Here is a 19,091-nt window from a genome sequence, read left to right as displayed (position 1 = left end):
GAGTTGAGGAACCACAAAGGTAAAAAAGCCATAATGGGAGTTATGTACAGGCCTCCGAACAGTAGTCAGGATGTGGAGCACAAGATACACCAGGAGATAGAAAAGGTGTGTAAGAAATGCAAGGTTACAGTGATCATGGGGGATTTCAATATGCAGGTAGACTGGGAAAATCAGGTTGGTAGTGGATCCCAAGAAAAGGAATTTGTGGAATGTCTATGAGATGGCTTTTTGGGGCAGCTTGTGGTGGAGCCACTAGGGAACAGGCAATTCTAGATTTAGTGATGTGTAATGAGGCAGATTTGATAAGGGAGCTTCAGGTGAAGGAACCCTTAGGAGGAAGTGACCATAATATGATAGCATTTACCCTGCAATTTGAGAGGAAAAAGCTGGAATCAGATGTAACGGTATTACAGTTGAATAAAGGCAACTACAGAGGCATGAGGGAGGAGCTGGCCAGAATTGACTGGGAGATGAGCCTAGCAGGAAAGACAGTGGAACAGCAATGGCAGGAGTTTCTGGGAGTAATTTGGGAGACACAGCAAAAACTCATCCCTAGGAAGAAGAAGCATACTAAAGGGAGGACGAGGCAACCATGGCTGACAAGGGAAGTCAGGACAGCATAAAAGCTAAAGAGAAAGCATACAATGTGGTGAAGAGCAGTGGGAAACCAGGGGATTGGGAAGCCTACAAAGACCAACAGAGGACAACTAAAAAAGAAATAAGGAGGGAGAAGATTAAATATGAGGGTAAACTAGCCAGTAATATAAAAGAAGATTGCAAGAGATTTTTTTAGATATATAAAGGATAAGAGAGAGGCAAAAGTGGACATTGGGCCGCTGGAAAATGACGCTGGAGAAGTAGTAGTGGGGAACAAAGAAATGGCGGAGGAACTGAATAGGTACTTTGCGTCAGTCTTCACAGTGGAAGACACGAGTGACATCCCCAAAGTTCAAGAGAGTCAGGGGACAGAGGTGAGTATGGTGGCTGTTACCAAGGAGAAGGTGCTAGGAAAACTGAAAGGTCTGAAGGTGGATAAATCACCTGGACCAGATGGATTACACCCCAGAGTTCTGAAGGAGATAGCTGAAGAGATAGTGGAGGCGTTAGTGGTGATCTTTCAGGAATCACTGGAGTCAGGGAGGGTCCCAGAGGACTGGAAAATCGTTAATGTAACCCCCCTGTTTAAGAAGGGAGTGAGACAAAAGACGGGAAATTACAGGCCGATTAGCCTGACCTTGGTCATTGGTAAGATTTTAGAGTCCATTATTAAGGATGAGATTTCAGAATACTTGGAAGTGCATGATAAAATAGGGCAAAGTCAGCATGGTTTCATCAAGGGGAGGTCATGCCTAAAAAATCTGTTAGAATTCTTTGAGGAGGTAACGAGTAGGTTAGACAAAGGAGAGCCAATGGATGTTATCTACTTGGATTTCCAGAAGGCCTTTGACAAGGTGCTGCACAGGAGGCTGCTCAGTAAGATAAGAGCCCATGGTGTTAGAGGCAAGGTACTAGCATGGATTGAAGATTGGTTGTCTGGCAGGAGGCAGAGAGTGGGGCTAAGGGGGTCCTTCTCAGGATGGCGGCCAGTGTCTAGTGGAGTTCCGCAAGGGTCAGTGTTGGGACCACAACTTTTCACTTTATACATTAATGATCTAGATAAAGGAACTGAGGGCATCCTGGCTAAGTTTGCAGATGATACAAAGATAGGTGGAGGGACAGGTAGTATTGAGGAGGCGGGGAGGCTGCAGAAGATATTGTGAGCAATTTTGGGCCCCGTATCTCAGGAAGGATGTGCTGGCCCAGAGGAGGTTCATGAGAATGATCCCAGGAATGAAAGGCTTAACATATGAGGAACGTTTGAGTATTCTGGGTCTATACTCAATGGAGTTTAGAAGGATGAGGGGGGGATCTGATTGAAACTTACAGAATACTGAAAGACCTGGATAGAGTGGACGTGGGGAAGATGTTTCCATTAGTAGGAGAGACTAGGACCCAAGGGCACAGCCTCAGAGTAAAGGGAAGACCTTTTAGAACAGAGATGAGGAGAAACTTCTTCAGCCAGAGAGTGGTGAATCTATGGAACTCATTGCCACAGAAGGCTGTGGAGGCCAGGTCATTGAGTGTATTTAAGACCGAGATAGGTAGGTTCTTGATTGGTAAGGGGATCAAAGGTTACGGGGAGAAGGCAGGAGAATGGGGTTGAAAAACTTATCAGCCATGATTGAATGGGGGAGCAGACTCAATGGGAAGAATGGCCTAATTTCTGCTCCTATGTCTTATGGTCCTATTTTTGTAACAAGAGATTAGAGAATTCTACAGTGAATTATCATCTGAGCTGGTAGGGATTGAAAGAGTGGCTGGCGAGATTTGATCAAAAAATTCTGGAACTCGTGGAAATTAAGAAGGGTAAGATTATGGTCAGCAAGGCATTAAGTATGTGTTTGGCAGGGAGTGTTATTCATAATTAGTAGGTGGCTCATAGGTAATTAAAGCCTTAAAGCTGCAAACTTGCCATCAAGCTTTTGTTACCTCTATGAATCTGTGTTCATGACCTCAGTTAAAACTTAGTGTGGATAATTTTGACTTCAATGAAAATAAAACTCTGAAGAGATGTTAAACAGGCTGACAATTCAATATCACTATTGCACAGTGTCAAATTTAACCCCATCAGTACAAAGATAACGTCAAGAATTACCATGGCACATTTTAAATGAAAAGATAAATCTTTTCGATTTCATTCCCCAAAAAATTCATTATATTCAATTCAATTGAGTTAAAGCGTGCATTTGTACTATTTGACTTACTTCAGCTTAATACAAGAATTTCTCAGGTGTAAAAAATCAAGAAAATAAAGATTTATTTATCCCAGAGCAAGACTTGCTAATTTATTCAGAAACAAAAAAAAACATAATTCTTTAGTTGATATTAGGTAGAAATTGGTATAGGCAAAAAAGCATAAATGTTGTTATTAATTTTCTTCTATCCATTAATTTTTTAGTGTTCCCAGAATACTTAATGAGCTGAGGGCTGCTCAACAGCCAAACTGAATTAAAATCCCATAATGTTTAACACAGCTAATTAAAAGCTACACTGAAGATAGCGGCTGCAAAATTGAACAGCGCCTGAAAACAGGTGCAAGTACCACAATGCATAATTAACCCTCACCCGCTGTTTCCGATGAAGGCAGCACACAAACGTCATGCTGCCTGTTAATTTGCATGATAGCTGTGTTCAGCCACAGGTAGATGTACTTCTGAGGGCGGCTGCACACTTCAACAGGGGTGCCAAGTTTGAGTGACATTAGCACCACTTAAAGCTAGCCAGCACTGCTCAGAGCCAGCGTTCACCTCTTAAAGTGCGGCAGGGGGGTGCTTTCTGGCTAGAGCAGGTGCTGGAACTGGTTTCAGGAGAGAGTGTGAACACTGAATTATGATGTAACAGTGGTGAGGGCGCTCCAAGGTTCTCTGACTCTCTGCTGGATGCCATAGTGGAGGGGGCAGGCAGGAGGAGGAAGGTGCTCTATCCACAAGAGCCAGAAGGCCCTCCAGATAAACTCCGCAGTTAGTGGGAGCAGATAGCTGTGGCAGTCAATGCCAGGGCTCCAACCCCGAGGACCTTGATGCAGTGCCGCAAGAAGTCCATTGACCTCACATGAATGGTCAAGGTCAATGGATTCACTTTCAAATGCCAAATCTCACCAACTGCACCACTAGGCTCATCCACTGCCCAATCCACCACAGATTCATCTCACACCTAGCACCAAACTCTATCATCGTGATTCATACATAACAGTTAACATTTCACCTCACCCGTACACACTTAACAATGCTGCTAGCCTCATACCCACATATCACAGCTTTCGCCCACTGCCAGCTATTCAACCATAGACCCATAGAACCATAGAACACTATAGCACAGAAAACAGGCCATTCAGCCCTTCTAGTCTGTGCCAAAATATTATTCCGCTAGAACAAAAACAAAAACAGAATTACCTGGAAAAACTCAGCAGGTCTGGCAGCATCGGCGGAGAAGAAAAGAGTTGACGTTTCGAGTCCTCATGACCCTTCGACAGAACTTGAGGACTCGAAACGTCAACTCTTTTCTTCTCCGCCAATGCTGCCAGACCTGCTGAGTTTTTCCAGGTAATTCTGTTCTTGTTTTTGTTTTGCATTTCCAGCATCCGCAGTTTTTTGGTTTTTATTATTATTATTCCGCTAGTCCCATTGACCTGCACCCAGTCCATAACCCTCCAGACCTCTCCCATCCATGTATCGATCCAATTTATTCTTAAAACTTAAGAGTGAGCCCGCATTTACCATGTCAGATGGTAGCTCATTCCACATTCTCACCACTCTCTTCTTCACTCTGAGTGAAGAAGTTCCCCCTAATGTTCCCCCTAAACCTTTCCCCTTTCACCCTAAAGCCATGTCCTCTCGTGTTTATCTCTCCTAATCTATGTGGAAAGAGCCTACTCACATTTACTCTATCTATACCCCTCATAATTTTGTAAACTTCTATCAAATCTCCCCTCATTCTTCTACGCTCCAAGGAATAAAGTCCTAACCTGTTTAATCTTTCCCTGTAACTCAACTCCTTAACACCGGCAACATCCTAGTAAATCTTCTCTGCACTCTCTCAATCTTACTGATATCCTTCCTGTAGTTATGACAGAAACATCACCCAAACATATTCTACCACGCCCATTCACAGAGTTCCTTCTCCTTTTTGCAGGATAGTTTGGCGCATAACCAGAGGCAGCAACGGATAACCAGAGGGTGGCAGGCACAGCTGCATGCCCTCAGCCCCATGGAGGTGATGGTGGTTGCCACCAATGAAGCAGCCATCGCTAGTGGTTGGGTTGAAACCATATAAGCTGATGTTATCCTCGTTCTCATGTCTCACCTACTCCTCCTTCCAGAATCTCTTCTGACTTCCTAGCTGCAGTCTGTATAAGCAATCGCCTCTTGCTTACCCCCACTCCCCTCACCGCCACACCTGGTGCCTTTCTCTTTTCAGATGCCTACAAACTGCAGCCTGGTCAGATAGTGGTGGAAGAGAAAAACGTAGAAGGAGCAGGTAGATCGTGATGGGTAGAATTTTGCCCTCATCGGGTGGGCTTGGCAGGGGCGGACGGTAGCAGTGGGGGCACCAACCAGCGCCCGCGATTGGGGCCGGACCGCGATTTCACGCTGGCGGGCTAGTTAAGCCCCTCCCAGCATGAAACGTGTGCTTCAGCGCTCAGCGCTGCCTGTTGGTGTGGGGGGGGGGGGGTACAAGGATACACAAGCACAAGTTCTCATTCACTGGAAAAGCTCCCTGAGGCAGGTGAAGATATATAAAGATAAAAATAAAGAATTTTAAGCTGTTAAAAAAACATTTCCCCACATGTGACTCTGAAATTAGTATGAAATTTTTTTTTCATGACGGGTTGAAACCTCATCCCGATCCTGGATGAGGTTTCGCAAAAAATGCAAAGGCCGCTTGACCTTTTCGCCTGCCCACCAACCTGGACGGGCAGTGAAAAATTCAATTCAATTACATTGTTAATGGCCTTAATAGGCCTTTTAACTGTCGGCGGACGCGCATCATTTTACGCTCGTTCGGGTCAGGCACATGCCCGCCCAAACAAGCTAAAAATTATGGCCATAGAAACGTAGAAACTAGGAACAGGAGTAGGCCATTCGGCCCTTCGAGCCTGCTCCACCATTCATTATGATCATGGCTGCTCCTCTATCTCAGCACCGTACTCCCACTCTCTCCCTATGCCCCTTGACACCTTTAGAGTCTGGAAATCTATCTATTTCCTTCTTAAATATATTCAGTGACTTGGCCTCCTGAAGAAACACCATCACTCACTCTCACACTCGAAGCCACCAGCTCTGATACTGACACTCTGTATACTTTAGAGGAGGGATCTGCACATGGTGAGACACTGAGCACAACTGGGCTGCAGCCAGGGCAGGACACAAGGGTAGCACAGCTCCACCAGTCAATATCAAGGAACGTGGAAACATCTGGCACCAATTTTTCACAGGGAGCCGTCCTCCCCAATATGGATGTGGTGGGCAACTCCATTAGCACAGCTGTGGACCCAACCAAGATGCAGCGTCAGATGGGTTTCCATTATAACACAAGCAGAATCCACCCCAATGTCTCAGATCTGCAGTGGAACCTTAGACTGCTCGCAGACCAAGCTCAGCTTGCTGCCTCACAGCCTCAGACTGCTGGCATTATAGCTGCAGGTACCAGTGGTCAAGGGGCTTGCAGCAGTCCAGCTACCTATAATGTTGCTGAGACACCGCCCTGAGAAAGTGGTAGTGGGTCCATGGAGTACGAACCTGCTGTCCTTGCTCAGGATACAGCATTCATTCTCCCAGCAGTGCCACTTATCCAGTGTTCCCGCTGTTGCCTGTCAGCCAGCCAGCCCAGACTGCTGCCGCCCATGTAAAGATGAAGCAGACGGAAGCTGGGCCTTCTAGAGTCAGAGCTACTCGAGGCCTTACCCTCCTGCAATACATCTCCCCCAGTGAAAGCCAACAACCTTCCACATCCTACAGACACCGGGGGGGAGCACCAAGACAGGTAAAGGCACAAGGTTGAAGAGTTGACATTCGCACGCAATATGTTATGGTGTAATTTATAAATTAGATTTTGAACTTTTCTTTTGTTGTGACTTCAGTGGCCATTAACATTGTGGCGAAGAGGGTGCTGTGATGATCAGTGCCAGAGAAAAGCTGAGGCCGGTGACTGTTGGTGAACGGGGAATTGGTGTTACAGCGGTCAAATGTGTCGATCAGGGACAGGCCAATCAGAAAGGGGCTGCGTAGGTGACCACCTCCTTTTCTTCCTGCTCCTCCCATTTTCACGCTCCTTCACTGATTGACGTACAGCTAGTGGCAAGGGCTATGCTTTCATAAAGGTAAGGTTGTGCAGTCTGCCGCCCAACATGCCAAATCCTGACACATTCACTGCCAAGTGCTGCATGGCTCAGCTCCTGCAGAGTGACTGAGGCGAGAGAAGCTTTGTTAAGCACACCAATGATCTTGTTTGATCACATCTTATCATGTTTGGGGGGGACAGGGCCCGCTTGCCAAGGCATAAAATGACGCGGGGTGATGTCGGGTGTGCGTCCTGACATCACCATGCATCATTTAGACTTTCAGTTCGGCGGGCGCGCAGCTGAACTGTCAAAGGCCGGGTTAAGGCCATTAATTAACTAATTAAGGCTATTGAGAAAGCTGCCCATATAACCTTAAGGTTGGCGGGGGGTGGGGAGGTGGGGGGTGGGGGGGGTTGCAGGCGAAGCCCCCAGGTGGCCTTTGCATTTTTCATGGAACCGGTTGAGGTTTCATGAAGGGTTTAATAAATCAAATAAATTTTTTCATTAATGTTCATAGACATGTCCCAGCGCATGTGATGCTGTCACATGAGGGGACATGTCTTTTTCTTTTGTTCATTAAAATTTTTTAAACTTAAAACTTATCTCCCTATGGCACCTCTGTGCCTCAAGGAGATTTCTGCACTCTTTCGCACGCATACACAAGAGAGTACACCCCTGACTCGGGGACCCCCACCCTCCCCCTGCCCTCACAGGGCGAGCACAGGGCTTCCGGGCACATGTCACGCTGGGCAGGCCTTAATTGGCCAGCCCATGTAAAATGGCGGCGCAGACCCGATCGGGGGCACCAATTGGGTCCACGCCCGTCCCCCCCACGAACCTCCCGATGGCGGGGGGGGGTGGGAGGAAACTTCTCTCCTACTTACGCTGCCCACATGTGCTTGGGTTGCACAACAAAGCCACCAGACACGTGGTAAGCGGAATAGCCCTCCTCGCCCAGTAGTGACTCTGTGGCTTGCCATGGGGCCACAAATGCAGATAGTGCAGCGGACTACCTTCTGAATGAAGGCATCATGACTGATAGCAGGATACCAGCCATTGACCTACATGTTGCGCCGTGCATGGTTACAAACCAATTGGCCACTGAGGGAACTGAATCCCTTCTGGTTGTGTCACATGTCAGAGTTGACATTGTGGCGCGTGCAAACCAATGCGCGTGCAGGGAAGCCTCAATCCTCACAAAGCTGCCTGCTCACTCTGCCTGCTTCTCTCCGACAAGGGAGAATGAAATGCATTCAGCTCTCTTGGCATACAGAGCCTCAGTGACTACCTTTAAATAACAAAAACAGAATTACCTGGAAAAACTCAGCAGGTCTGGCAGCATCGGCGGAGAAGAAAAGAGTTGACGTTTCGAGTCCTCATGACCCTTCTATCGAAGGGTCATGAGGACTCGAAACGTCAACTCTTTTCTTCTCCGCCGATGCTGCCAGACCTGCTGAGTTTTTCCAGGTAATTCTGTTTTTGTTTTGGATTTCCAGCATCCACAGTTTTTTGTTTTTACCTTTAAATAACAATGGACGGTGACCTGGCATCATGATGTGCCCACTCTGTATACTTCCAGTGGACATTCCCTTTGTACATACTAATGCCCTCCTTAAAATGGCATCCGCCCTGTATAGCATCAGAAATGTGTGCACTCTGGAGGCAAAATAGCACCTGTGACATTGAAAAAACAGGCACTACGGAGCTGAATTTCATGGCACAAGTTTCCAATGCTGTTAGATTGTGATTAAAATTGCTATGACTATTAATTATAAAACTTGAATTGCTGATGGTCTTTTGGATGTTATCTTTGAACATCGTTCCATTTATGGTTTGTGCTGTAATTTATGCTGTAATTTTTAATTCAGGAAATGCAAGCGGTTCCCTTAACTACCCGACTTTGAAAAAAATACCCTATACATTTTTAACACTTGTTGCTGGGTTTACAGAAAATCTAATTTCTACTAATGTGTCATGGTTGGCAATGCTGCATTTCAGAAAGTGACAGTTTACAGAAAGATCAAATGGTACAAAGCTACATAGTTCATTAGTAGTGCAGGATGTGTGTTACATCAACCACGTCACATTTTATATATATATATATATATATATATCATAAATATATCACTATCCTGATCACCAGTTTACTGTTACAAAACATCTTTTGCTTTATAAGATTCAGTGCACGTTTTAGCTGGAACGAATGGTGGATTGGAGTTGCAAGCTATTGAAGAGTTGCAGTTTTGAAAGTTTATTTGCTGCGTGTTCTACGGCAGTGACACATTGCGAAGTTGAGATAACATTAATAAACCCCACAAGCAGTGCTTTTGTTGCTTATCACATCATCTCAGTCCCTTGAAGCACTACTACCTTGGAACATGCAGTTCAGCGTGGTGAGGTTTTTAATCAGGTGGGTACACATTTTACACAATGACCCTCATGTCAGCACAGCAATGGGTCACTTTATCTCCAACCCCCTCCAGCTCTGGCTGGTGTTCTCACTCGGCATGATTCTGGTTGCAATTGTAATTATTTACAAAATATATCAGGTTTTGAAATGATGTGTGATGGGATCTTAAGCTCTGGATAATTAGGGAATCATGGTACCAAACAGCCCAGAAGGAGACCATTCAGCCTATTGTGTCAGGGCCAGCTCTTTGAAAGAGTTTTCCAATTAGTCCCATTCCCCAACCCTTTCCCCGTGGCTGTGCAGTTTTCTCCCTTTGAAGTATTCTTACGACCAGGAACCATCAAGCCCCACTACTCTGTGGGCGGTACCATTAATTTAAATGTTTAATTTTCCCACTGAAATGGCCAATTGTGTTCCTATACCTCCAGTACCTGGAAGAAAAGAGAATCTGACCAGGCTCCTTTCAAAAACTCAGAGTCACAGAATCACAAAATCTTAACGGCACAGAAGGAGGCCATTCAGCCCATCATATCTGCACATGAGCATTATGACCTAATGCCACTGCCTTGCCTCTTCCCTGCACTCTTGCACATTGTTTCTGTTCAAATAATCATCTAATGCCCTCTTGAATGCCTCGGTTGAACCTGCCTCCACCACACTTCCAGGCCATGCATTCCAGACCCTAACCAGTCGCTGTGTGAGAAAGTTTTTTCTCACCTCACACTTGCTTCTTTTGCAAATCACTTTGATTAATGATTAATGACTGATGAATGATTAATTTGTTTTAAAACAAAACTTATTTTAACAAGTTGCCAGAACTGGTTAACAACAATTGCAATCGGGAAGTATAACTATCTATCTCTTCCTAAATTTTCCCCCCAGCACACACACAAACAAACAAAGGACAAACAGATAGAATCTCTCTGCAGTGATGGGCTTTGGAGGATGGGTGTTGTAAAACAAAGGACAATGCTGTTGACCCGGAGTTCTCTCATGTGAAGGGGGGCACTGGTCCCTGTGGATGCCTGAAAATTCTCACCAGCTTGGCTCAGCTTTGCAAGTCCACATGCGGACTGGTTACACTCTGATGACGGCTCTCTGGCTATAAGTTGATAGCCAAACACAATTTTAGGCAAGGTGTAAAGAGGGAGCCAGTCAAGGCAGCTTTCCGTTCTCAGCTTGCTCTCCAACAAAACTGCCCTCAAAACAAGCAGGTTCACAACCTAAGTTTTTTTTTTGCTCTGTCCCATGTAATTGACTTTTGTCTCCCAGCTTTTCATTAATTAAATGCTTTGCAGTTCAGCACAAACAGCAATTCCTTCTCAAGTAATATATAGGACAGGTGATTTCTTGGAAGAAGTCTGTTGGAGTTCCAAGGTGAACTTATGACCTTTAAAAAAAAAAATTCCAGGTTAGCATCCACATGGTCAGATCATGTCAAATCCTTCCATTTTGTAAAAAAAAACGTCAGCCTTGGGAGATGTGATTCTAACAGTATCTATCCAATTCCATCTTCAAATGTATTGTGGTACCTGATTTCAGGCAGTCCATCCCAGTTCATAACTCACTATGCAGAAAAAGATTCTCCTCATTTCACTTCTGGCTCTTTTGCCAACTGCCTTACAGTATAAAGCTAGAAACAGTGGATGGCCAAAGAGATTTGGGGATCTCCAGATAGATAGATCATTAAAATATTATGAATGGGTACAAGAAGTTATCAAAAAGGGCTATTGGAATTCTAGCCTTTATATCTAGAGGACTGGAATACAAAGGAGTAGAAGTCATGCTGCAGCTATTCAAAGACCTAGTTAGACCACAGCTGGAGCGTTGTGAGCAGTTCTGGGCATGACGCCTTCTGCTTCCTCGTCTTAGGCAGTCCCTTGGGATCGAGGATGACTTGCTTCCACTCCTCTTCAAAGGGTTCCAAGATGGCTGATAAATCCAATGCACAATCTGTAGGCTCTGCTCCCATGCAGAGCAGGTGGTGCATGGAGGATCTGGTAGCTGAGCTGTTTGGAGGTTTGTGTGGTCTCTCGGATGCATGGACTTTGCCTCTGTGTGTTCCTGATGAGGTCTCTCGACATGTTCAATACCTTCGTTCAACGCCCTGGAGTCGGTGGGTGTGTTTGGCCTCTTCAGGAATGCTTTGAGGACATCCCTTAAAGTTTTTCCACTGTCGTCCTGGGAGTTTCCCACTACGACCAAGTTCCGAGTAGAGCAGTTACTTCGGGAGTCTCGTGTCAGGCATACGAGGGATTCCAACGGAGTTGATTTTGAGTGACTAATGCCTCAATGCAGGCCATGTTATATTGGGAAAGGCTGCTACAGTTGGACCACTTTCATGCCACTGGATTTGGAGGATCTTGGGCAGGCACGACTGGCGTTACTTCTCCAGTGTTTTGTGGTGCCTGCTCTGGTTATCCAAGTCTCCAAAGCAGATAGGAGTATAGGCATCACTGCTGCCTGGTCACCCATAAATTTAGTCTCGGGTTTGAGATCCTGGTCCTCAAATACTTTTTTCATCAGTTTGCCAAAGGCTAAGCTGGCACATTGGAGGTGATGATGAATTTTATTGTCTTTGTCTGCCTTCATCGAGATGAGGCTCACAAGATACGAAAAATGGTCCACATTTTCCAGGAACTCACCATTGCTGTTAAGTGATGGGGGGAGGTACTGTGCCGTGGGCGCTGGCTGGAAGAGGATCTTAGTCTTCTGACTGCTTAATGAAAGGCCCATTTTCAGAGAAAGAGGGGACATTGACCTGAAGCTTATAATACCATAGGAAGGATATATTGGCCTTGGAAGAAGTGAAACGTATATTTACTAGAATGATACCTGGACTGCCAAGGTTAAATTACAAGGAGGAAATACACGAACTAAGGCTATATTCCCTGGAATTTAGAAGATTAAAGAGCTTTAGAAGTTTAGAAGGTGACTTGATCATTTTATTCAAATTTGGAAGAATCTAATTCCGCTGGTTGGGGAGTCAAGGAGCCCGAATGTTGTGGAATTGGGCCGACTCTACAGACGTTTAAAATGGCCGGTGGGATCCAGATGCAGAAGCCCTGCCCCTTTTCCAACAGATCTCATTTTTGCTGGCAGGGAGAAGATGGTGGGGCATGAATCTCACAGGTGGGAAACCCAAACTCAGCACCGCCATGTAAAATTAGTGCTGAGTTCAAACAGACCCCATTTTTCCTGTTCCAAGGATCTTAGCCTACAATGTGTATGTTGCAAATTTATGGAATGGATGTAAGCACTTGTGAAGGGCACATAAGGACTTAAATGTTATAGGGCAGAATTTTACCACAGCGGGAATTTACGTACCCGCTGAAGTCAATGGGGTTTAGAATGTCTCACTGCATTTTACAGCCCCATCCCCACCGAAACAGGGCTGTAAAATTCTGCCCATTGTCTGAAGTTTTTCAAATACCCAGCCCTTTAAACATGAAAATCACAAGCTGAAGCTATCAATTAGGGTTTAAAAAAAACCCTCTGCTGGCCTACTTTGATTGACAGGCCATCTGTTTTAGGCTAGAAAAATCCCTTATCATCTGTTCCTGCATTTTCAATAGAGTTCTTTGTTGACATTTCCCAATGGCTATTACTACAGCTGAAGTTATTATGAACGTGTGCCTAAGTTTCACCAGCTAGAAAAGCTTGGGATGGAACTAAGTTCATATTTTGATCGACATCTTTTAAAGAGGCTATTAAGGGATTAGCTATCTTGGATATGATTATTGAACAGAACTTTATTTTTTATTGAACACTTGAGAGGATTTAAAATCTTTGAATGGGTTTTGTGAATGGAAGTGTTTTTCAGCATCACGTGTGAATGAGTGAGAGCTTAATTAGATTGTTAGAAGTGTTTTTTTTTCATGTCGACATGGCTTCTGATGTCTGCCTATAGTGAATACTGGGTGAGTGACTATGGAGCTGGCACTGAGATCAAATACGTTTTCCAGCACCAAGATGAAAATTGACCACTGTATAACCAAATATGGACTTAACGAATTGTCGAATGTTTGGTTGCCTGAGAGAATCTTCCATCCTCCACTGTACTTGCATTTCATCTGCCTCTCAAATCATAGTTCAGTTTGGGGCTGTCTTTGGAAGCTAACCCTATTTAGCTAAGCTTGTACTTTTAAAACTAAAGGAAGTCTGCCTCTTTTTCCAAGTGAATAGTATGTGATGAAGACATTTGGTCACAAACATTTATCTTGTTCCAACAGACACAGATACTTGCACCCAACTATCCATCTAACATCCCAACTTATGTATTAGTAAATGAATTTGTGTTTGTTTGAAAATTTTCTTTGTGGCAAAAAGAGGAAGGATTAAGTACAGGTTTAAGTACAATAATAGTGTATGTAATTATCCCTGTAGAAAAGTATACATGTATCATGTGTCAGTGCAAGAGTTGAGATATAATGAGTTCTGCAGTCTGAAAATGCAGCAGGTTGCAAGAGAGCTCTTTTGGCAGACATATTATTTGATAGCTGATGATAGGTTTATATAGGCATTCTTACAGCAAGCAAAGGAACAAATTCTCTCTCATTTCTAGAACCAGGATCTTCATACAATACTTGCTGTCTGCACTACCTCCCCACCATGCAATTTGAACCGCTGTAGTGTGAAGAATATATTGTTTCTATGTTAAAGAAGTAGATCTCCTTTGTGACATTTCTTCCAGTAGCATTCCTAGTGCATCTTCAAAGAGAGCTGTGTGATTTGCAACATCTTCAACTTTCCACAATTTACTTCTCTAAATGGCATCTTTTCTCAGCAAAGGCTACTTGAAGCGCGAGTGCCTGCTTTGGCGGACCAACCTGTGCAGGGAGTGCAAACAAATTGAAGTGCGCTGACCTTGTGCTGTCAAAATCAACCTTTAAAACAAAAGGGCACTCCCAGAACACTTTACAACCATCCAGCTTCCAGCTTCACAGCATGGCTGAACTGTACGAGCAATAAGTTGTTGTAAGATGTGTGTAGTTCGGCAAGTCTCATGAAGAAGCTCTGAGTCTTGTATAGTTTAACAGTGTGTTTATTAACTATTAGTAACTATTTATTTTATATATATATATATATATATGTGCATACACAGTATAAGGTCTAAGCTAGGAGCTGCTTCGATGCTTGCCTCTGCCCAGTACAAGACTTCTCTCTAGACTCGGGTTATCACACTGTGGAGGGTTACTGTAACCTGCCCCACGTTAACCCTTTCTATGCCAGACCCTTAAGATTGACATCCCCCAAGTTTTTATCCAACGTATTGACTATGTATTTCTGTGTACCCAACATATTTACATTACTACCCCTTCTCCCCTCCTCAAGTTTCTGTGTTTACAGGTTCAGGCAACCTGGAGGCTTTACAATTCTTCCAGATCTTGGGCAGAGTCGTCCCAGGTTTGCACTAAGTACAGTAGCGAGCAGGTAAAAGCGATGTTTTACCCGCTGGTTGCGATGGCGGCTTTTCACGCTGTATAGCCCCAAACCCGCCACATTATTCATGCACTCCCAAGAAACACCCCATTTCAATAGTGGGCAGACTCTCATTTGCCTGCCCACCATCACCTCGCTGCTTCATCATGCCGGGAGCCATATTTAAAGTTCAGCCCCACGCACACATTACAGCACTTCCAGACCATGACTGCTGCAAGGAAGACATAGCCCTGAAAGGCAAAAAGGTTGCAGCTCTCAGGAAACCCCAGGAAGAGGAATCTAAAGGAACCCTCCTTGAAGACCCATCACAGCGCTCACCCACACCCTCCACCGGCCCAGAGACACACACCTCGGTGGGACCTAGCTTTAGAATAGCCCTGGGATCACAATCTGGTGAGCAATCGCACTGTCTGATCCACAGCAGGTGGCAGCAGGGACTACCCTGGAGTCCGGCACTTGGAGGACCGCTGGAGGCCAGAAATTTGCTGAGTCCGAGTCAGATGACGAGCCTCTGGACTCGGTCATGTCACAGTTGCTGGAGCCGCAAAGGCAAACTTGGGAACACCAGGGAGGGATGTCTGCTGCACTCTACAGATGGCAAGGCACGCTGGAGGAGTCTGTCCTCCAACAGTGTGTATGCAAGAGGGGTACTGGGCAGCTCAATCTCCCTCCAGCTACCCATCTCCTCAAGGAGTGAGCCAGGGGCCCTCAGGCACCCATAGGGAGGAGGATCAGCACGTGCACACTCTGGGGTTATCCATCCAGGTGACTCCAAGAGTGTCCAGCCCATCCGTATCCCCTCTTTAGCAGCTCCAACTCCACAGGCCGAGGAGGGTGCCACTGCCAAATTACAGGACCCTGAAAGCAGTCCGGGGACCTCCAGGTCTTGGTTCTCCAGGGGACTACGCCAAGGTCATCGCTGACAGGGTGTCGCAGTCAGCAGGCTGCCTCCACGTCCACTGTGGATGTCTGGGGAGCACCAAGATGTAGCAGCAGGGTGAGGAAGGTTAAGGAGAATTAGTTGCATAGTCTGGGCACGGGTGTTAATCATTTGTACATACAGTTCACTATTGTCAATAAACTCCCAAGAATGTCTCCCTGCCTGTGGCTCCTTGTTCTGATGAGCAGTGTTCTTGTCACTCAGATGTGAAACATTTCTACACAAGATAAAGGCAGGTGTCTCAGTCCAGGGCCTCTTCCCTGTGTCTGTGCAGCCTTCAGACCACAGTGATGGTCCAGCCTCATGCTCCCTGGACACATTACCGTCCTCGGCGGTGTTGGTCATTGCTGCTAGAATGTAATGGGCAGGCACCACAGAGTTTTCTCATTCTCACTGTGTGCTCTCAGCACCTATAAGGTGGGGCTGGCCCCCATCTCTTCAGCATCTGTGACCAGTGATGCTGTGTTCCAGTTCCTGAAGGGCTCAGGTGCTGAAGGTGAATAAAGGATCAGATGCTTCTAAAGTTTCATGGCTGCGTCTCAATGTATGACCCTGATCACAGAGCACAAGCGAACTGCCCTCGGCCAGACAGGAATCAGATATTCTCAGAGACTGTGTGAAGATCTATGGAGTGTCCTCACTGCATGTTGTCATCATCCTCCTGCAATCGAGTGACCATTAGGGCCTCCACTGCATCCCCATAACAGGAGCATTATCAGAGGGTATAGGCGCTGCCATAAGCCAGACTGGAGTCAAACGTTCATAGATGTAATGTTAGGATCTATGGGATCGCCTCACTGCATGTCGTCATCATCCTCCACAAATCTAGCAGCTATGAGGACCTCCAGAGCATACACACACCTGCAGGATGCTTCACTGGTGGTCGCACACCAGCTGCATGTTCAGTGAATGGAACCAGTTGCAGTTAACGTAGTTCACCGTGTGTTGCAATAGAGATCTGAGCACCATGTGAGTGCAGGTGATCGCACCTGAACCTACAGGAGACCTTAGATCTGGGCAAATCCAATCGATCTTGCATCCTGACTGTTCTGATCCCAGGCGGGATGTACAAAGCTGTGTGCCCTCGCAAAAATGGCATCCTCACGGATGCATTTGTGGGTGGAGGTTTGTGGGGTCCCACAGATGCCACCTGTGGAGTCCTGAAAGGAGCCACTGGCATAGAAATTGAGCGCTGCGGTCACTTTCAGGGCCCACTTGGCAGTGGATGCCCTCCATGTCCCCCTGGCGCCAAATCCTGCGATAAGTGGCAGATGTAACTGACCAGTTCCCTAGACATGCACAATCTTCAGCGACACTGGTTCTCGGTCATCTGCAGGAGTGAAAGGTAGCGTCTATAGACATTGGGTGTTGCTCGGTGCCAACCAGCAAGGGCTCACTCTGGCTCTTGGGCTGCGTGTGCAGGAGCTCCATCTGCCCCTTCTTCCTGCGGTTGCTGTTCCCGCCTCTGCACAGACAGGAGCTTCAGTCACTCTCTCGTCTCTTGTTTTCGTTCTCTGTCAGCCCTCAGGCATACAGTTAGCTGACCAGGATCCATCATCCTGATGTACTCCTCCTGAAGGGTGAGAGAGAGAGACACGTGGTCAGCATGGGTGTACTAGGGACCTGTCCTGGTTAAGTGTGAAGGCCCCTTAATGTTTCCTGGACAGTGCTGGTCACACTTGGATGGCCAGAGTTTAGTGCACTGCATGGCTGCCCGAAACCCCACCCACCTCCGCCCCACCCACCTGACCGATTGGCAGCAGCTTTGCCCATTGGACTACATGATGTGCTCTCAGCTCAGGCACAGACATTCTCCTAACCCACACTGCAAGGCTGCACTGTTAGCTTGAACCATGGGGGAGACTGGTCCCACCGAGGATGCTGACATTACAAGGGGCAGTGAGCTCCTCCAGCAGTGTCTGCTCCATGGCCAGATTTAGCGAGGAGATTGTACAATGTGCCCAGTCGTCAAACTGTTTGGCAGTCCACTAAAATGCTCATGACTTTGCAGTCAGTGTCGGTGTGGCGGTGGGTGGGGGAGCGGGGTGAAAAACTTTGGAGCATCTGTTGGCACTCTGATGTCCCTGCGTTGCTTGAGTGGGCAGATAAGCTAGAAGCCTGACTCCAATCATATCAATGTCTGAGTTGTCCCAGCTGCAGAGGGATGATCATTTTATACAGGTTTCCCTACCCCCCCACCCTGAATTCTTATGCACTATATTCAATGTCAGGATTGCCCCCTTGCCCCCACACCGCCCCCCCCCCAAACTACAAGTCGCCTTGACGGCTGGGCTGCCCTTTACCCCGACACCCCAACGCTCCTCAAGTTTGAAGTCCGTCAGGTGACCCTGGCCAGCGCTGCACAACGTTATTGTGCACTCACCTCCGAGCTCCCCTCAAAGGGCAGGCCACCCAAATGCACGTCACTTATGTGCTGTTGTGAAACATGTTGGCTTGCTTTCCCGCCGACGTGGACAGACGATGCAGCAGGTGGTGGGGGGGTGGGGGGGTGGTGGTGGGGTTACGATTCCAGCAGGTTGGCGTAATAATGATAGACTGATATATTACAATGAGGTTCCCAACTTCTGACCATCAGCGGGCTGAGCAGAAAATTGCAAACTGGTTTCACCCCGTCATGAAACCAATTGTGGCATATTGTCTGCTCATGTCGCTGGATACACCCAATGCCGGTGGGCGTGGAAAATTCCGCCCTTTGTCTTTTCAACAATTTGTTGCACTGGGTAAAACCTTATGGATAAGAGATTGCTTGGGAAGTGGTCAGTCTGGCTTTTGGTTGGTTAATCTTAATTCTCTTTTTGCATTCTTAGGCGTTAAACCGTTCCTTCTCAACTCTCCATCTGGTGTTATCGATGGCCATTTATTTATCCTGTTCCTTATGGGGGAGAAAGAGCTCACAGCTCTGCTATGGTGCTTATTCTGTTTTTCTCTTACATGAAGTTTGCGTGATGCGTGTGGGAGTTTACGTTTCGAGAACCTTAATTCCCACTTGTTTCGCAGCTTTAGCCAAAAAATTTGATTACTCTCTTATTTTCCAGTTTTGAGCTTATGCATCCTTTCATTCAGCTCAGCAACCTCTCTGGTACGGAAACAAAAATTGCTGGAAAAACTCAGCGGGTCTGACAGCATCTGTGGAGAGGAATACAAAGTTTAGTTGTCTTTTATCCCTCTTTTTAAGCTCTGTTCACTGTACAACTCGGAGGTTAAAGTATTTGCCAAAGGCTTTTAATATTTCATCAAAGCTGGTTGAGGATTCATCAATGCATTGCATTGGAATTACTTTATCAGCAAGTACACCAAACGAATATGCAACCGTGCTAATCTGGACTTCTTTTGATTTCCTACTTAGGCCTGGTGTACTGCAGTACTTTAAAAATCTTCTCCAGGCCTCCCAATTCTGT

This window comes from Carcharodon carcharias, chromosome 10 (assembly GCF_017639515.1).
Source record: "Carcharodon carcharias isolate sCarCar2 chromosome 10, sCarCar2.pri, whole genome shotgun sequence".
Classification (NCBI taxonomy): Eukaryota; Metazoa; Chordata; class Chondrichthyes; order Lamniformes; family Lamnidae; genus Carcharodon; species Carcharodon carcharias.
The sequence above is the reverse complement of the archived record's forward strand: the minus strand, read 5'-3'. Positions refer to the sequence as shown.